Source organism: Dasypus novemcinctus, chromosome 22, assembly GCF_030445035.2.
Source record: "Dasypus novemcinctus isolate mDasNov1 chromosome 22, mDasNov1.1.hap2, whole genome shotgun sequence".
Lineage (NCBI taxonomy): Eukaryota > Metazoa > Chordata > Mammalia > Cingulata > Dasypodidae > Dasypus > Dasypus novemcinctus.
The window spans coordinates 65,772,173-65,792,989 of record NC_080694.1 but is presented as its reverse complement, the minus strand read 5'-3'; the positions used below and the strand labels follow the sequence as shown (position 1 = coordinate 65,792,989).

The 20,817-nt window shown below is 48.1% G+C and overlaps 1 protein-coding gene, 1 long non-coding RNA gene and 1 pseudogene across 2 annotated transcripts in view; 1 reads left to right on the top strand and 2 right to left on the bottom strand.

Annotated features, from left to right (window-relative positions):
* The window catches only part of LOC101419419 (popy Class I histocompatibility antigen, A-1 alpha chain-like), a 205,203-nt gene that overhangs the window by 154,368 nt on the left and 30,018 nt on the right, over nt 1–20,817 (bottom strand). The window lies entirely within an intron of this gene.
* Nucleotides 7,615–10,739, top strand: LOC111761337 (uncharacterized). Its single transcript, XR_009182809.2, has 2 exons — nt 7,615–7,910; nt 10,523–10,739. It is a non-coding gene; the product is annotated as an uncharacterized lncRNA (long non-coding RNA).
* Nucleotides 16,781–17,266, bottom strand: LOC101427413 (U2 small nuclear ribonucleoprotein B'' pseudogene; annotated as a pseudogene).

The window sequence follows — 20,817 nt, the reverse complement described above, 5'->3', positions numbered from 1 at the left end:
GGAGGCCTGGACTGGCTCTGCCCGGCTCCTTACGCCGCCGCGGCCTGGCCTGGCTCCGCCCGGCTCCGCTCGCTACAGCGGCCCAGCCGGCTCCCTCGTCCACCTCCCGCCGCCGCGGCCTGGACCGGCCCCGCCCGGCTCCGTACGCCGCCGCGGCCCGACCCGGCTCCGCCCGGTTCCGCTCGCTACAGCGGCCCGGCCCAGCTCTGGCGTCCGCCTCTCGCCGCCGCGGCCTGCACCGGCCCCGCCCGGCTCCGTACGCCGCCGCAGCCCGGCCCGGCTACGCCCGGCTCCGCTCGCTACAGCGGCCCGGCCCAGCTCCGGCGTCCGCCTCTCGCCGCCGCGTCCTGGACCGGCCCCGCCCGGCTCCGTACGCCGCCGCGGCCCGGCCCAGCTATGCCCGGCTCCGCTCGCTACAGCAGCCCAGGCCCGGCTCTGGCGTCCGCCGCCCACCGCCGCGGCCTGGACCAGCCCCGCCCGGCTCCGCACGCCGCCACGGCCCGGCTCGGCCCGGCTCGGCCCCGCCCGGCCCCACTCGCCGCCGGCGCAGCCCGGCCTGGCTCCAGCATCCGCCGCTGCGGCCCGGCCTGGCTCAGCCCCACCGAGCGGGGCTAGATGCCTCGTCTCCGCCTACCCAAGGAGGGAATCCTCTACAGGTAGCTGGGATCTCCGTGTATATTTCACAGACGGATCCTCTCTGTTACCTTCCCTCTAAATCAATGTCCAGACACCTCCGGACCAGCAAAAATCCTGAAACAATCCGGTCCCAAAGAGTCTCCAACGCCGCCCAGCCGATTCCCTGCAGAAGACCCTAACAGGGATGTTCACTCAGCCGCCATCTTGCCCCCTCTCCAAAAGCGAAATAGCCATTTAAATACCTTAATTTAAATAATGTTTCAGTAAACTTCTTATAATTATTGATAACCACATAGACTATAATTATATTATTTTAAGACAAATTTTATCTTCACAGAACATATTCCCTTACTTAAAGTTACCACAATATCATCTACAACTTGTCACATGCATTTAAGTCCCATGAGTTTATGAAAATTAGCCATCCTATTTTAGGACAAAGCACACTCTTTTGAAAAAACTTATTATATTTCAGTCAGCATTCCCACAAACTTTTAACCTTCCTTAATATTCATTTAAGTTTTACATCCTTCATTTTATCCTGTGAGGAAAAATAAACTATTCATTTCAATCTAGGCAAGAACTATTTTTAATCCAAAGACTTATAGTAATTATGTTAAGCAAGACTAACAATTTTTATCATTGTAGAGATCTTAATAACATTTAAACTTATGTATTAATATAAGCACTTATTTAATTTTTGTCCATTTGAATAGAGCTCTTTTAAAAATTTTTATTTATTAACTTATATTACCATTCAGAGCTATTAAAATAAACACTGACATTGAACAAACAAACACAAAACAATTACAACACACCAACAGAAAAATACAGTTTACAATTGACTCATAATTCTTACTTTCTTACTTTTTTGGTATAGCTGTTTTTAAGTTCTCCATCATTACACATCTTAGATTTCACTGTTTTTAAGATTTCTTCTGGAATCCATGTTGCCTATAACATGCAAGCTTGTTCTTGGAAACATTTTGATTAGTTATCAGCAATCAGTTAAAATAACTTGAGCAGCACAAATGTAGTTAAGTTCTTATTTAGCAGTTTAGACAGATGGTTAACACACATTTTTTGAATTGCAATTCTTTAAGACTATACTGAGACTTGAAGTTCAGGAGTAAACTATTGATTTAAAACTGAAAATTCCTTTTAATACCTTGATAAATTTTTTTTACCAATTTTATTATTTTGGTTAAATAGGCCCAATCAGAATTAGCATGGAAACAAAACAGAACACCAATGTTGCAATGTTTTTTTTTTCCTTTTCCAGTGGCTTAATTCTATTAACCCTCAGTAGCCCACAGCTACATTGTCATGTAGACAGCAGGGGGTTTGCAGAGTTGCTGCCAGAATAGCTTCCTTATCGCAGTTAACACTTTAACAGAGAGTTTTCTTACAAACCTGATTTCACAACAAGGACTTGATTTAGTATTTTTGCCTGTTTTAAATCTTTCAATAGTTTGAAAGGTATTGGCTTATGATGAAACTCGACACCCTCTTGTGGATTATTTATATCTGGTGGTATCACATGTAATGTTACCTGGAAAGCATATAATAATTGCATAGTTTCGGGGTCCCCCTCTCTAGATCCCTGCAATAAACATCTCATCAAAGGTGATTGTGGAGTTGGATTAGGAACAATAACCTTATTAACATTAGGCAAAGCATCAGCAACATCTGAAAACATTTCTAACTTAGGTTTAGTAACAGAAGGCAATTCAGTAGGTGCAAAGGGTTGTACTAGATACATAGAAGATATTTCATTGGGACACTTCACTGAGTTTTTGTTGATGGAAGGGTTAGTATCAGGAAGAGGGAAAAAACCTCTTGGTTCCCCATTCACCTCAAGCTCCTGTTCTGGTTCCAATTTACTTTCTTTTATTTCAAACTTACTTATGGGCTTAGAAAATATAGTAATTTTATCTTTCTCTCCTTCTTCAGACTGTAAATGATCTAAAGCTGCCACTATCTGGTGGCAAGTAGAGCCTATATCGTGACATGCCTTAACATAGTCCCGAACTGAGCCTCCCACAGCCTTTATAGCTCTGATTACCTTTTTGCATTCACTGTTAGCCTGATCAAAAGTGAGAGTCAATAGAATCAATTCTGGAACTTCAGAATTATCAATAGTCTTTTGAAGGATGTCAGCTAATCAAGCCACAAATTCAAAATATGGTTCATTAACTCCTTGTGTTATTTTTGCAAAAGATTGAGTGGGTTTCCCAGGAGCACAAATGCATATCCAAGCAGCTAAGGAAGCCAATCTAACCTGAACTGTAGCAACATCATCATATGTAATTGCCTCTGAACTCCAGTCCAATCTCCTGCCTCTAGTAATTGTTCAGCAAAGATGAGTACTGGAGGATTTTGGGTGGCATTTCCTTTGTGCCATCATGTTTGCCTCATCAGTCCACCAGGTTTTAAATTGTAAAAATTGTGCAGGGTTCAATACTGGGCAAGCCAGCATCTCCCAATCCCAAGGAATTAATCTATCTGCCTGTACCATGCCTTGAACTAGTCCTATGGTGTAAGGGAAATTAGTCCCATATTGAGCATATACCTGGTTCAGATCTTTCAGTAATTTAAATGGTATGGGTTCATGATGGAAATCAATACCTCCCTGAGGGTAGTTTATATTTGGAGTATTGGGTGAATAGTTACTGGGAATGCAGATAACAATTGCATAGCCTCAGGATCTCACTGTCTGGATCCTTGTAACAGACACCACATCATAGGTGTAGCAGGGACCGGATTAGGCACAAAAACTCTATTAACATCAGGCATAGCATCAATAGAATTGGAGAAAATCCCAGTGCCTTAGGCATGGTGTTTGCCTGAGATGGCTTAGCTGGACCTGGGGATGGCTCAGTGCAAAAATTAGGGAACACCAAAGGACTGGAAATATATAGGTCAGACATTTCTGAGATCTCATCCTCCTTTCCTTATGCAAAAAGGGATTAGTTTCTGGGTGTGACATAAAACAATAAGATTCCTCTAATTCTGCCTCATCCTGCCCCTCTTCATCTGCTTTATTTCCACAAGGATCTGTTTCTATTGGGTATTTGGAATATATGTTAACCTCTTCCTCATCTCCCTCAGATTGTAGCGGGTCTAATGCAGCAGCAATCTGTTGGCTTAAAGCCCAAAATGACAGGGGTATAGATTCTCCCTTTTGATAGGCTCTGCATAAAGCCTTCATCACTTGTCTCCACTGTTTCAAATTTAGGAGATTTTTACCCTCTGGCTGAAAGCAATAACAGTATTTTTGAACTAAAGCAAAGAGCTTTAACAAATCAGCATTTTTCACTGACACCCCAGTAGTAGTTAACAAAGTCTTTAATACTTGAGAATATTCTTCCAAATGGCCCAGTTGATAATCCATACCCTGATGACTTCACAGAAATATTATTTACTTACTTAATCTTGAAGACTTGACTCACTGTGATTTGGACATCTCACTTGACCCTCAACGAGGTATTTTCCATGGGTTCCTGATATGGCTATGAAAGACTCACTGTTTTCAGACTCGCTTCTTCGGGCCCCACCATTTGGGGGCCAGTTGTCAGAATCATAGACCCAAAGGGTATCGGGAATGAAAGACAAAGAAAGATTGGAATCAGGGGGTCTGAGAGCACAGACTCGTCAGACTCATCAGACAAGTTTATTAATTTCAGGGGCTTCCTTTTATACCCCTTTAGAGCATGAAAGCAGGCAATTATTCCTAGTTAGTTATTACCATTACATCAACCCATTCCAGTAAAAGTAGATACGCAGCTAATGTACAGGACCTACATGATTATACCTCTGGGTACAAAATCACTGTGTTCTTTAACCCTATTCTATAAACAAGCCTATAAATCTTGTGGCTCACATTGCCTTGTTCCACCTGAACACACACATCTCTTTGCTGGCCTTGAGACCTGCACATAAAGCCATGGTGACAGTATGTCTCAGTGGTCAAGGAAATAACTTGCTTAATGGAAACAATGTGCCTTTGTTTCCCACAGATTTCACCTTTCATTCCCATAAGATCTGCTATTTTTCTATGTATGCTTTCAAATTCTTCTTTGTGCTCATCCAATGTCTTCTTAGTACCCTTAATCTCTTTAGCCATCTCATTGAATTTATTAAGGAGATTTGTTTGAACATTTATGGTTAGTTTTCTCCACTCCTTAATGTCATCTGGAGGCTTATCTTGTTCCTTTAACTAGACCTTAGCTTCCTGTTTCTTGGTGTGGATTGTAATTTTTGTTGGTGTCTTGGAATCTGGCTTCCTAGAGTATTTTTTCTGGGTGCAGTTTTTCTCTTTAGTTTAGGGCTTCCTATCATTTCTCACTTGCTGGTTGTGCAGTAGCAGCCAAGCATGTAGTTGCAGCTGTAAGCTGTGGAGGCTTAAGCTGCCTACATTTCCCCATGGACCAATGAAGCTTCTTCCAAATTTCTCCTTTGCCAGGGGTAGGGACAGCATCACAGCTATGTGGGATAATGCATGCATAGGCCCTAGACTGTAGTTGCCCAGAGAGACTGATGAAGCTTCACATTCCTTTCTCCCCTGCCTGGGGCAGGGATGGAGCTGCAGGTGTGGGCAGCAATCTATGCAGTATGGGTCCAAGATGACTGCAGTTGCCCTGGTAGACTTCTGATTTTCAGTCTATGCCAGCCAAAGTTACCTGCAGTTACCTATATAGGCTGGTGCAGGGCTCCTCAGCCTCCTCCCCACCAGAGGTGGGGCTGAAGCCTAGGTGGGCTGCAGGCTGATCTGCATGAAAGAAACTGGTTCCTGCCAACACTGAGAGTTTCAGTAGCCCAGCTTGCCCTCAGGCTGGGGGCAGAGTCATAATGGTGGCTACTGGCCTCTTTCTGACATGGACTGGTTCACCCTCCCCCCTCTTTTCCCAGGGTTATCTCTTAGCTAGCCAATTCTACCAATCAGTAGCCAAAATTGGCAGTTAAATGTCTCCTCCTCCCCTCTTTCTGGGAATTGGAGCTTCCAGTTCCCATCACAGAACAGCTCCTGTGGCTGCTCATGCCACCAGAGCAGGATAAGCACTGGCCTCTGTGGCTTGGAAAGTAATTTCCTGGGGAGGCTGACACAGGTCCCTGCAGCTTCTTCCCTGCTGGAGTTGGCACTGGCGCCTAGGCTAGACATACAATATGATCTGGATGGGAAGAAGCCGGTCCCCACCAGCACTGGGATTTTCAGTCCATCCTGCTTCCTCTTGTGCCAGGTTCTGACTTAAGATGGAGGCCCCCAGCCTCTTTCTGACTTGGACAGGCTCAAACTTTAGCTGTTCTCAGGATTATACTGTAGCCTGCTGAATTTCCTCATCATAGCTGAAACTGGTGCCCCACCATCTCTTCCTCCCCCATTTTTGGGAAGTGGAGTTTTCAATTCCAGCCACGGAACAGCTCCCGAAGTGACTTGTGCCTCCAGTGGAGGATGGGCACCAGCCTCTGCGGTGTGAAGCCTCTAATTATGAGTCTTCTCTGCAGATGGGCAGTCTCCTCCTTCCACTCCTTCAAAGATATTGCAGGATGCTCTTCTGGTCTCCTGGAGCCCCCAAATAGGTGCTTCAGCTACTTCCAGAGAGCTCTGGGTGTTTGCTAACTGCCCTGTAGCAGGAGCTGACTCTAGGAGCTCCTTATTCTGCCACCATCTTGCTGGTCGTCTCTCATCCCAAAATCTCTCCCACAGTGTGAGGAAGCAAAATATACCAGGATGAATTTCCCACCCAGTTGAGTGGACACTGAGGTTATGGAAAATAGTTTGCACTGGAAATATCACCTGCCACTTGTTTGCACAGTACTTGACACTTTCCAAAGTGCTACGCTCACTTCTATTTTATCGTTGGAGCCTTACAACATCTCTGCATGGTCATTAAGAAAGTTACCGTCCCTATTTTAGGGATGGTGGGGTGGAAAGACAGAGGCTAAAGAGGAAAATGGCAGAAGGCTCTTGGTGAACCATGCCTGGAATTCAATCCTGATAGCCCTATGGCACCTCTTCCATTGAGGGTGCAGAGGTCTTTGAGTAAAGGAGAGATGGCTTAGGAAAGGAAAAAAGTGCAGTGCTGCTCAGAGCAAGAGGGCACAGGGAGGGACAGGCTTCTAGGCTGACTGGCAGGAGCTCCACCTCCAGTCTCTCCTTCTTCTCCTCCAGCTCTGCAATCAGGGGCAGAACTGGCAGATCTCCCCAGTGGTCAGGAGGTCAACCTCTTCCTGGTACTGCGGGATGCCGTGGTCCAGTCCCTCCAGCTGGGCAAGGAGCATGCTCTGCTGCTCCTCCAGGAACCAGTTCAGATGAGCAGACTCAGAAACGACCTTCTATCTCTTGATGGCCACCTGAGTCTGAGGGTGGGGACACAGCCCAGGAGAAGTCAGCCCTTCTCTTCCTCCCCTCCTTTTCCTTCTTTCTTCCTTCACCCCTTCTTCCTCCTGGCTCAGATCCACACCCTGAGGTTCAGTGGTTAAACCAGACTTGGCACTGTGGCATGCTTCCCTTCCTACCTACCCCTGTTTCTGGGAGACACTGCCAGGTGCTGCCTCAGCTCCACCTGCTGGAACTTCCAAAGGGGCAGGGCTTGAGGAGGAGAGGGGAGGCAGGGGGACAGGCTACCTGCCTTTTACAAGTGCAGACCAGGCACACAGCACTCAGTTCCACCAAGTCACAGACTCATCTATTCACTACAGCATTGGAGGAGCATGACTATTTTTAATCTCTATTTCATAGACAGGTAAACTGAGGTAAGTGAGTTGCTTGAGGTCATCTGGTTCATTAGGGCTGAAGTCAGGACTCAAACCCAGAATGGCCTCAAGGCCCAGTGTGCTCTCTCCCCTGTTTCAGGGAGGCCCTGGGCCCTGATGGAGGGGAGGGCAGGGAAGCTGACCACCAGGAGGACGTGGAGTCTCTGACTCTCTCTTGCCTGAATTCCTTGAATCTCCTCTCTCTCTTTTCTCAGACTCCTAAGACACTTCTGAATTTGTTGCTGGGGAGAAGGAACATGAAATATTTAAGATATTATTTGTTGGAGGCTGTCATCTCACCTACCCTCTGTGTGACCCAGGAAGGAAGCACGGCCGTAGCTGACCCTGCCTGGACCTCACTCCTCCTGGACGGCGTGTGCTCTTTGGTCCTGTTCTTCCTGATCTGTCCCCCAAGAATGTACATCAAGCCTGTCCTGATAAGGGGCCATCAGAGGCCAGGACTCAGTTTCCACTCGAGCTTTCCTTTCTTCAGGGGAGCATCCTAATTTTTGTCTTTGGTAAGTGACACCGGAAATCTGTCCTGAGCTTCTGGACCTATGATCTGCCTTCTTTGAAATTATTCCAAGTTTGTGCTCATGTCCCAAAGGGAGTGACTCCAAGTAACAACCCTCCCTAATGAACGAATCTGTCATCTGCATGTGATTCTGGAGTGAGAAGAACTTGGGTAATGCCACAGCTATCAATGAAATGTTTTATCAACTATCAGCTCTAGAAATAGAGTTAGGGACATAAACAGGTCCATACCCATTAACGCCCATATATGTGTAATTTCAGAAATACATGTAGAACTCACGAAGTGCTGGTTAACTATGAACACATCCGCACACTCCTAGACAGCCGTTTGTCCTAAAGAACAACACAGGAGGGGAGGGAGGTAGATGGGAATCCCCTTTGTTTTCCATGTAAGATTTATGTAATCCCAAAGTTCTTTAAAAATAAAGAAAAAAGGAAAAACAAGAGTAAACCACACAGCACAACTGAAAGCAGCGCACACTCACTCGATGTGAACCACAGCACTTCATAGCAGTCAGCGCTCTTCTCTCCCAACACTAGCCTCACACAGCTGCCCTTACGCTCCACAGACACGCAAACCCCAACCCAGACACCCGCAGTCCACCTCCCTGACACGTGTGCAGGCAACACACTCACATTTCCTTCATCCGCTCATTCAAGGAGCACGTATTCGTATTCAGGTCCTATGTGTCGTTCGCTAGGAAGTCACATAGAACACGCAGGAAAACCCAAAACAAGCACTACGGCGGCCTCCAGGCGGCGCCCGCGGTGCGCACGGTGCTCCCGCGCCTCCCCGCACAGCTGCGCTGCGTCGTCCTGCAGAAGTGGAGCTTCTCGCGTGCTCCGGGCGCACGGCCTGCTCCTCGGGGCCCGGCGCAGGCAGCAGCCGCAGGCGCTCAAGGCGCCACCACGCCGGGAGCTGCCAGGTGGGCCGGAGGCGCCCGGGGCCGAGGGGCTCCCTGCAGAGCGGGCGGCTGCGGGGCGCGTCGGGGCCGCCCGCGGGCGCGCAGTAGCCGGCAGGGCAGCCGCGGCAGGAGTCGTGGCCGCAGGCATGGTGACCGGCTCCCCGAGCGCCCTGGCAGATGGGGCAGGGGACCTCCTCAGCCAGGCTGCTCACGGAGGGGCCGCGGCCATGCGGGCGCGGGGGTCCCGATTCCAGCCGCGTCCCCGGGCTGGCCCTGCATGCTCGGCTGCGGGGCGAGGGCCGGGCGGGCCGAGGAGCGGGCCACGCGCTCACACTGCTGGGCCCGCGCAGGCAGGGCACACCGCACACAGGGTCGCCCCGCGCACTCGGCAACTCGCGCACTCACGCACACTCCCACGAGCGCAAACGCACGCCCTCGCGCACTCACGCACACACACTCACACGCCCATACTCGCACACACACACTTGCACAGTCGCACGCCCACGCACTCACGCACTCACACTCGCGCACAGGGGAGGTTGCTACTTGCATCTCTGAGGGCGGCTGCGCCCTCCCCTGCGTTCTGAGGGAGTCAAACACTTGATAATAGTGGAGACCCAGAGAGAGCAGAGGAGGGTGAGGACTGGGGGGGGAGGGGTTACCGCAACCCAGGGCGGTGTCAGGCCCTCTGCGCCCCCACCCCTGACGGGTCACCGTTTCCTCCCATCCCCCACAAACACAGAGGAAGGAAGTGCTGGCCTCTCGCTGCCCACGGTGGAGGGAAATCGCTCTTCTCTGGGTTGTGCAGGGGACGCGGCCACCCCAGCCTCCTGGCAATGCCACCACCTGTCTCCAGGGAGATTGGCGTGGCCTCCTGGCAATGCCACCACCTGTCTCCAGGGAGATTGGCGTATCAGCCAGCCCAGGGCCACCGGCCAGCAGGCAGGGAGCCTGGGAACACAGATAAGGCGCTGCGCCCGGCTGTGCAGGCTCAGATGCCCCCGCGGAGGTGCCCCACCGGCCCCCGCAGCCCCCACACTGTGCCCTGCTGGGGAGGAGGGAGAAGAGCAGAAACGGCCAGCATTTGTCTATGTGATTCTGTACCTCACTATAGAAGCACTGAGCGCATTTCCTATTAGTTATTCCCCCTGCTACTCTGCAATGTCAGTGCACTTAGCCTCTTGGTTTTATAAATGAGGTTTTCTAGCTTGCCCAAGCTTACACACGCGGGAAGGTAGAGGGACCGTAATTGGCAGGGAGGTCTGTTAGTCTCCAGAGCAGGACTGCAGATAAAAATAGGAAGCGAGCCTCCTGTGAGATGTAAACTTGTAGTAGCCATGTGTAAAATTAAAGAGAAATGGGTGAATTTAATTTTAATGATGGACTTTATTTAACCCAAAATATCCATAATGTCATTTCAACATGTGATCAGTATAAAATATTAAAGTGACATTTACGTTCTTTTTTATTTGTGCTAAGTCTTTGAATCCAGGACACATCTCAACTTGGACCTGCCAAATTTCCACGCTCAAGTATGGGACAGTGAAGCTCCAGAGTCTGCATTTTGGGAGGGGGGGGAGGGGCAGGCAAGGTGGGGTGGGGAGCTGGTGTACTCAGCACTCTGAGTGAAAAGGAGAAAACAGGGTGCTGGACTGGTCCATGGGAATGGAGGAAACTGATTCTCTCTGCAGATGCAGGCGAGGAGACCAGGAACCGGGCATCTGACCATCCTCCTGGCCTGTCCCAGCCTTGCTGCTTTCTGCTCTGTGGCCTGGGAAAGTCACCTGATCATTCAATTTGCATCACCCTCTCTGTAAAATGATGCTAATGACACTTGGCAATGAGCTGTTGCCAGAATAAGGTGTAATATATGAAAATACTAAGCCCTGGATAAATGTGGCCAGATTTGTTTATTCCTTTTTGACTGAGTTTTCTCTCTTTCTTTTTTGATCCACATGAATGAATTGCATGAAGGTTTCTTCCCTTTTCCCACCTGCAGTGAAGTAAAATTGAACCCCAGGGGGTCACTGGCCCAGGGCAGTGTTGGTGTTGGGAGTCAAGGAAAGACCAGGGAGATGGGGGTGACGCAGAAAGCAGGGTGGGGGGGGGGCGCAATGCAAAATCCCTCATGCGCCAATGCACCCCTGATGGAGCCCCCCACCCCCTCGTCCCCGGAAGCCCCTCGCCTGCCACTGCACCTGGACTCGCCCTGGGTGCCCCATCCTGAAGTCCACACTCTGCTGCCCACACAGACAGGAAGGGCGGCCCCTCCCAGCTCTCCCCTCCCTCGCACCCTGAAAGGGATTCTAGGAAGTCCTGCCTCCCTGCGACCTCAGGCTCTTCTCCCTGCCCAGGCGCTGGAAATGACCTTGGCAAGGAGCAGGCTCTGGGGTGCTGGCCACTTCGAGGTGCCAGGAGTGTGGACCACGCAGGAGGCAGGGGCGCCAGGCGGCTCCCCACCCTGGCCTTGACACTCTCTGGCCTCTTCCTCTCCTTATGCCTCCTTTGAAAGTGACTCAGTTTCAGGGAAAGGGGGTTCCTGTGCATGGGAGGGAGCCAGAGGCTGAGGGGCCTGGGAAGGTGCCGCCATGCCCGCGAGGTCACCCCATAGAGGACGGCCAGGAGGGGGCCCCTGCCCTGCCTGCCTGGGGCCCCTGGAGGAGGGAATGACACCCCAAGCATGCACCTGCTGCCGGCCCTGCCTCCTCCTCTCGCAGGTGGGACCAGCACCCAGCAGGCCCTGCCCTGCCTGCTCTGCAAGGACAAGCAGTGGACACACAGGGCCCTTTGCCCTGGATGAGATGGGCTGGGAGGAGCATGGCGAGGAGACCCATGTCTGTGAGAATGACAAACACAGGAGTGTGAACTCTACAGGGAGAGTCCCCTCCAGGCCCCACTGTCACCCCCTCTGTGTGAGGGAAGCAGCTGGGCATCTGCCTACCACATTGGAGGTCCTGGGTCGGGTTCATGTGCCTCCTAAAAAGGAGGAGCAAGACTTCGAACTGATGTGAGGAGATTACACAGAGAAGACACACAGCAAGGAGACACAAGGAGAGACACAATAAGCAGTAGTGGAGCTGGCTCAAGGGATTGGGCCTCCCCTCCCACATAGGAGGTCCTGAGTCAAATCCCAGTGCATCCTAAAAAGAAGGTGGAAGTGGGAGAGAAATAAATAAAATAAATCTTTTTTTAAAAAGTAATCTTTTTTAAAAGGGGGTCTGTGCAGCCCTGCAGGGTAGTAAGCCTGGCTTCCCCTGGCCTGTGTGGGCACATGATGAAGGGTCTAGGATTCTACCCCAGGGACCCCAAGCTTGAGGGACCCCAAGCTTGAGGGACCCCAGGGAACATGGCTGCACCTGGCCCTGTGGGAGCTCACTCTTAGAGATCTTGAGCTCCAGCCTCAGAGGACTCTCCACATGGAGCCAGCCCCGTGGCTGCCCTATGGACCCCCCAGTGCAGTGAAGAATTGGCCTCACTGCCGACAGAACCCCACCTGAGAAGCAAACCTCCTGCTGGCTTTGGGCAGGTGCAACTGGCCCCCAGGATACACCTGAGCCATGGACTGAACACGACCCGGCACTGGGGTCCAAGGAAGGGAGGGAAGGGAAGGACATTCCACAGGCGCACCACTTCTTTTTGAGAAAGGGAGGCTCAGAGGAGCCCAGCGCTGCAGGAATGTCCCCTGGGGCCAAGGGCACTGCCCGCTGCTGCCTGCTTCTCAGAGCTGGCTCATCCTCTGGTCACCAGGTCTTGAAGAGGCTTCGCCAGAAATGTCCTGGTGTTTAACTCTGCCTTCCCCACAGCCAGGAATCCCCAGCTCTCACCAGACTCGGGTGCTCTCAGGACACTCCCTCCTGCATTCTCAACCCTTCCATCAGCCCCTCCTGTGCCTTCCACTATCCCAGAGTAACTTGAGACCCTAAGCCAGACCATTTCCCAGGATCTGGTGATTCCACCAAGGATTTGCTCCAGGATCTCTTTTTAGAAACCTCTGTTTTGAGTGAAGAACTCTATTTAAAACAATTTTTTTTGGTGTTAAGCCAGATTTTCTTTGCCTCCTGCAGACCTAGAGCCCCTCCCTGGAGTAAGCGCCATCTTCCCTCTAAACTCTGATCTCCTGGATGTCTCTCTCTGGTGCTCTCTCCTACCTCTTTCATCTCTCCCTTCTTCACAGCCCTGTAGACTCTGGACCACGTTTCTCTACCCACTGGCCTCATCCTTACAGACAGTCTCCTGGAAGCACCAAGCATTTCACAGGGTGTCAGGTTCCTTGCTTCAGAAAGAAAAACTCAGTGAGTTTGTTTTCTTTCCCTATTTTGAATGTTGATCAATTATATTTCAGAACGGATAGGTTCGTAACTGAGAGTTAAACACTAACAAATGGTTAGGATCACTGAGTCATTATATATAGATGGCTTTGTGCTTTGCAATGTATTGTGGAAGAGCCAAAAGTCAACATCTGAAATTATAGAAACTTGCTGAACTGGAGGCCAGATGCCTTGACCTTCGATAATGGTGGTAAAACTATGTAACTTGTATCTTGTGACTATAGAAACCTGGTGGCTGGCCCCCATTTGTAACCCCCTTGGCTTGTTTTACAGCTTTAAAGTCTTATGATCACTGGGCAGCCTCCTAATGTTTATTAGTGAAGGCACTAGAGGCAGCCCAGGACTACCCCAACCTAGTTCCTAAGCTAGTTTAGCAGATGTACCTTGATCTAACCAAACTGCCCCCCTGGCATGGCAGTAGTTACACTGACTTTTCATGTGATCAATCTGTACATGCTCAGTAATTACCATCTCTAACATCTGCACCACATTAACATAAAACTGCCTGTCTTTGGATATTATAAAACTACCTAATTACTGCAGTTATGAGGGACAGATCTTAGGCCCCTAGGCCCTGTGGTCTCCTTACTTTGCACTTGGCAATAAACTCTTTCTGTCTTTGGAAACCTGCTGCTCAGGATTTTGTTACAGGAACACATTGGGCAGAAAACTTTCCACTTTTGCTCCACAATAGTTTCTTAGGAAAATTGGACTATTAAAGAAAGTAGCAGTTTTGCCCACCCCCAGCTAATTTCCAGCTGTATAGAATATGAAAAGGTAAAAGAATACAGGTTTGTATGGCCTAATTGTAAGGCCTCTTGTTCTAGATTTGAAGATTGAAGGTTCAAGTTTACCTTCACTTACTGCCTTCATTCTATGCCCTTCCTAATGCAGGTTCAGAAGCTCTAGTGGCTTCTGGCTTTCACTGCCAGCAGCTGAGGATCTGATGTGCTCAAGGTTGCTTTTTCTGTGAGAGAACCTCAGTGGATGAAAATAACATCCTCAATCAAGAACCATTCAGTGACTACACTGGGCTGGCTCTGGTGAGCCTGAGAGCAACCAGCAGCCTCTCTTTCTGCCTTTGTAGCCTCCCTCCACCCTGCAAAGAGAGTCTCTAAATTTACCTTTTTACCAAGTACAGATTCTGCTTCCCTTCATAATTCTGCTGCTAAAACAGTAGCAGAGGTAGTGCCATCACCAATGTTGAGCCTTGACTCATCAACTAAGACCTCAGAGGCTGGGTTGTGAGCACCCGTGTTTTTTGTTTGTTATTTTTTGTTTAGAATAGCTGCAACATCATTGTTTACCATAGGAGAGGCAATGTGTCTGCTGCTTTAAAAGATTTGTCCTTGATCCCTAGGGCCTCTTTCCTAAGGCTCTGATGACAATAGCACCAATAAAATAAGACAGACTGAGCTGTCTCTGCTCTCCCTTCACCAGTTCCTGCCTGGAAGTTGTCAACAGGTGCCAGGAAAAGGGACATGGGAGGATTGGCAGGCAGGCAAGGGGACACTTGAAATTCCTTTGGCCTGAGGCAGGGCCAAGGAGTGTAAGACAAGGTTTCCAGGAGTTCTGCATGCCTGCCAATTCCCACCGCTGGTGCCTGAGCTCCAGGAGGCTTCCCTGCATTTTTAAAGGCACCTGACATCAGGCCTGACAGAGGAGGGAACAGCTAGTGAGGGTGCCCAGTTTGGATTGATGAAGAAGGAACATGAGGTGCAGGTGGACCATCTGGGGTGTGTGTTCACTCCCATGTTGAGTAACTGGTAGAGGACATGTTCTTGAATATCACGGAATCTCCTTTTCCATATCTAAATCGAGGCAACAATTTTGGGTGAAAGAGTGACTACTGTAATGATGAAATGAAATCCTGCTGGTGAATGTCCTCTGCAGACTCTGGAGCATAACATAAAAGTTACGTACCTATGCATCATACAACAAAGGAGGAAAAATGGCCTTGTTTCAGCTGAAAGCTCAGAGAGAAATAACACTTCTCTGGGTTTTCTAAGGAAACTACTGACCTGAAAAGTCAAGACTCCAAATCCTGGCATCCAGAGTCAGACAGGGGAAAGTTCATTTCTTAGTTTTCCCTAAATACAAATATTAAGTTCTTATTCTCCCAATCCCAATGGACCCTTTCCAACATACTCTCCTCATTCTCCAGGGACGTCCTCCTCCTAAACTAATAAACAGTCCACATCTCCTGATCAGACTCTGCACAATTTCAGATTCTGGTATCACAGTGGTTAGCTGAAATCTACAGGACAACTGTAAGAATACTTTATCATATGGTTTTTTAAAATCTGCTTTTATTTTCATCCCCTTTTCATGAAAACGAATAATGAATCTGCCAGGTGCACAAAAATCAGAGAAGCCAGCCTCCTTCTTCATCTACAGACCCGACAGCTGGAAGCTTTCCATAACGGATGTCTGCTTTTTCTTCCACTCCAAATCTCTGTCACCTTCTACCAGTGCTCACAGGCCGTCCCTAAAGCCGATTTGGAAAGCGCACACTTGACTTGTGAGCGGCCCACCTCCCCTGACTGCGCTTTTACTGGATGGAGGAGCAGGTGCTCCACGCGCCATCGCTGCGTGTCGACCCCGCTGTCCACAGCAACAGTCCAGCTTCAGACTCCTCTAAGCCTGGAGGAAGGAGAGCGGAGTGTACAGGAGCCCACTGTAAGTGTCAGGAAGAGTTTCTTCAGGAGAAATTTGGGTTTCGACAGACTTCTGACAGATATAAATATGAGGTTCCAGCAATCTGAGCTGCTTGGCATTTCAAAACACCTAAGAGGACAGCCCTTCCCGCGGCGCTCAGGCACAGACCTGCGGAAGGATCGCGCCTCTACTCTCAGCGCAACTCCCCCCACTACGTCCAACTGGGGAAATCCGGAAATAACTCGCAGCTCCCTCCAAAGCCCCCAAGGCCAGCAGCTCCTAAACCGGAAACAGAAACTCACCCTCTCCGCTCCCCCCGAAGTGCCCTGCAATGTGTCTAGCCGCCAGGGGAACAACGAGGCGCTCTTGGAGTCAAGACTGTCTTGGGCAAAACGAGCTGGATCCTTTTCTGGGGCAATCCTCCTTCCCTTAGGAGGAAGAGCCTGGACACGCGCCCGTTCAAACCCTAAGCTTCCTGAGGACGCTGTCGTGCCCTCCTCCTCTCTCACTTTCTCTCCTTCTCTTCTGTCCTCTCCACCCGCCTCTGTCCTCCTCTGTCAGCGGGCGCTTCTCCCTCCCCCTCCCTCCTTCTGTTCTTGACTGAAGGTCAGCGCACTCCAGGTCCAGCTTCCCCTTGTTTGACTCTCTGTGTTGAGATTCTCCTGTAGCCATATTTTTATTTACCGTGTCACTTTCTGATTTCTTTCCGCCCCTGTACCCGGCGCAGCATATCCCCGGCACAGGCTGAGTCAGGATCGAGCGGAGGCGAGCTGCGCAGCTGGGGAATGGAAAGTAGATGAATGCTGGGAGTTGGCGGGGGGCTGAGAGAATCTGCGAGGATCTAAAAAGTTTTGGAAAGAAATCATCCAAAACCGTAAATCCGATTTCATGGTCACATCAGATGTTGGGTAAAGGCAGAAAGCCATGTCTTCCAGGTACCAACGGACTTCCAAGATGAACTGATTAAATCACAGGTAAGATCACCTCATTAGTTTCTTTTGGTAAGATGAGGAATAAAATACTGTGTGGAGGGTCAGGAACCCGAGGGTTTCGTGACATATTTCCTTGGGTGTTAGTTGAATCGGATTTCGGTGACCAGGCTTTTCTTCGCAGGTGTTGCAGTCTGTTCCACAGGTTTGGTTTTCTTTTCTTTTTTCTTTTCCTTGTTAGTAAATGAGCCATGCATTTGAGATATTATATAGAATCTGTTTTTGCATTCTGCATTGGCATTAGTTTACCATAAAAGGAACTCCTTGTAAGTGTTTCAAGACATCTGTGGAAGAGACCAGCTCCTTAAATATACCCACAGCTGCCCTCATCTTCACGGTCTTTAAAACTACAGTGTCTACCACACGGTCGAGCTTGGGAAACAGGGCCCACAGGTTCTCAACAATTAGTTTTGTCATTCCTATTGTTGATATAAACCGTGTGGATAGGTCTGATATCCATGCCTTGGTTTAAATTGTCGAAATAACCTGAGGCCTTCACCATCTCTGCTGTGGGCTGAAAGCCAGAAAGGGGTGGGCATCCTCTTTTGTGAAATGCTTGTTTGCTCTTTGCTCTTTCTTATTGAATTTTCAGCCTTTTTTTTTTCACAGTTTTCTGTAGGAATTCTTCACCTATTGCAGATAAGGATCCTTTGTCAAATATAAGTATTGAAAGATCTTGTCCCAGACTGTGACTCATCTTGTTTTCTAAGTGTGTGGCTCAAAATATTTTATAAGAGGAGGGAAGAAAAAAAGGGGAGAGGAAAAGGTTGATGACACAAGAAAAGCTGCATCTGGAGATTCTTCCAGGTGCTTGTGGAAAATATCCCAGGTAGTGTGCTGGGAGCAAACCTTGGAGCAGGCTAATGGGGTGGAATATTTTAGGAGCAGAGGGGTTATTGTCTAGTCTATGATCTCTCTACAGGGCAGCATGTCAAGAGGACATGGTTCACAGGTTTAAGAACTTGTGGGTGTATGACAGAGGACTTTCTCTCTGGTCAAATATGATGTCTTCGATGCACCTCCTCAGAAATACTGCTATTTCCAGGAGGGTCTTTGTGGCATTTACATCTTGAGAGAAGTGTGGCTCAGTGGTTGTGTGACTTTTCTTGTTGACAGGGCGCAAAACCGTACACGTTCATTTGCTTTTCACAAGCCCCAACAATTCTCTACTTCTCCCTTTTGCATGCCCATGTGGAGGTAAACTCATTCCCTGATGTTTTTCTATTTCTACTCCATGGGTCTCTGTTCCCCCCAGTGTGGCTGTATCAGACAAGAAAGAGAAGGAATTAGAGAAAAATGGATTGACTAGCTCAGGATTTCTTCAGTCAGAGGCAGAGAGAGATAGAGGGGTGGGGAAGAGGTTCTATAATTCATTTTATTCGCTAGTTTTCTGAGCAGTGTTTGTGTCATGCAACTGCTGGAGGTGGCCAATTGGAAAACCTTCTTCCTGCTTTGCTTCTTCCACTCCTTCTCCTCCCCGATTGTCTGACACCTCATTTATTGTCTGGAAAATTGTATCCTATTTTCAAACTTGGATGGCACTGGAGGCCATATGGTTTGGGGTGAGTGAGTTGGTGATGTTAGACAAAATACAATCAAATATGAAGGAATCCAAGAATTTTGCTAAGGAAAACCTTAAATAATGCTTTGGAAGATCATCTGAAGAACCTATGAATTTTGTTGAAAAAGTTCAGGTGGAAGCTTCTAAACTAAAGTCCTGAAGGTCCTTCCATTGATCCAGGAATTCACCAGAATTATCTCCTTATCCCTATCTTTACAGTTGCATTCCAATCCCAAAAAGTGTGTATTCAAATATAGATTTTACCTCTTTTACAATCCAGTCAAGGGTTGTGTGTGTGTGTGTATATGTGTTTTTATACATATATCACATTCTCTTTAATTGTTTATTCCACTGAGGTCTTCCCTGGGTGTTAACTGACAGAGTGCCTATTTTATTCAAAATTTAAAAACCTAAGAAATGTGGGGTAAGAAATTCCAGTATACTACTGCAGTTGCAAGTGTTCATATCTGCTTTCGTGAAATGGATGTCTGATGGAGTGTTTTTAATCACAGGAAATTTGGAAAGACCTGTGTTAAAAGAACTGCTTTATTATCCAAGGCATTTCATCACTTTGGAAATTGGCAACTGTCCACACATCCAGTAGTTGATCTGTTTATGAACTGTAGCCACTTCAGTTGCCCATTTCAGGTGTTCATTTCCTTCTGCTTGTTATCATGTTGCTTCTATTTTTTTGGTAGAAATGCCTTGGATAATAATCCTTTTTAACCGAACAGAATAGGGGTTGTGGATCTGCTTTACTAATTTTCCCCTTGACATTAACATGCATAGGGAAGCAGACTTGGCCCAGTGGTTAGGGCATCTGTCTACCACATGGGAGGTCTGCGGTTCAAGCCCCGGGCCTCCTTGACCCATGTGCAGCTGGCCTATGTGCTGTGCTGATGCACACAAAGAGTGCCCTGCCATGCAGGATTGTCCCCTTGTAGGGGAGCCCCACGCGCAAGGAGTGCACCGCATAAGGAGAGTGCCCAGCACGAAAGAAAGTGCAGCCTGCCCAAGAATGGCACTGCCCACATGGAGAGCTGACACAACAAGATGATGCAACATAAAGAACACAGATTCCCGTGCCACTGACAACAACAGAAGCGGACAAACAACATGCAGCAAATAGACACAGAGAATAGACAACTGGGACTGGGGTGGTGGGAGAGAAATAAATAAATCTTTTTAAAAAATTAAAAGACATTAGCATGCATAGGTATTAGTATGAGTATTTTATATTGTTGTAGTGGATTCTGCCTCTAGGTATGCCTGCCCCTCAGTTACAGTTCCATGATATTCTCAGAAGAGGGACATGCAGATTGTAAGAGTGGGTTTCTGAGGGATGGAGTGAGAGGTCATAAACCAGAGAAGCCTTAAATTTCCAGTTCTTTATGCTTTAGGATTCAGGAAAGCACAGAAATAAGCTTTTGCATGTGAATGATTTCCCCAAACATTTACAGAAGGACCTAGAATATTGAAAATGAAAGCAAGTAGAGAAAGGAAAAAGAAGTCATCAAGACACTCATCTGAATACCCCTCTTTGCCCCCCTTTAATCAACTTCTTTCTTGAAAATTTTCTTTGGGGAAAATAGGTCATTTTAGTTGTTGTTACAGGGTAAACAATTCTTTCTTCTTTTAAAATAGCAGTTTCACTTTCAGAGTGTCTACTTTCCAGTGACAATTCCTGAACACTGTGTCAGGAGAGAATATTGTACAAGACTCCAACATCAGAACTACATTAAGTTGTAAAGGGAGAATTGATATAAAGGGTTAATCAACATCAGAGTAGGGACATTGCCTGTAGAGGACCTAGGAATCCCACACTTTATCCATTAGACCACTTAGACCTTCTCAAGTTGGAAGCTTTCCCTTTTCTTTGAGTTGACAAACAGTACTGATATGGGCTATGGATGGGAGGCATTTTGTCTCTTGGGAGATAACCTTAACCTAAGCGGTCTGTCCCGACTTGTGGGTGTGGGTTGATGAAAGGCTGCAGTCCTGCCCTTTGTGACCATGGCAACGACTCCAGTCCCAGGAAACAGTTTATCAATGCAAACCCTATAAACTTTAAGTATTCAGGGAAATTGCAATCCAAATGTGCTAAAAGCTTATATAGAATGTATGAAGTCCATGCTAAAAGCTTACCTAGGATGTGGAAGATATACTTTAATTCAAGCCTCTTGAGAACTGAAACAAAAGGACGATTTGACCTTTCCTCTCTGTATAAAAGGGACTCAAAAATCATGTTTGGGACTCGCATTTGAGAGAGAAAGCTCCCAAGTCCAGCTGGCCATCAATAAATGATTTTTCCTTCTCAAAATCATTCCTGAGTCCTGGCCTTTCTATACACAAATAATTGAAACTCTCTCAAATTCTACAACAATATCATTGCATGTTTTATTGCCTGATTCAGCAGTGATTTTTGATCTCCTGAGGTGGGAGGTATAGCA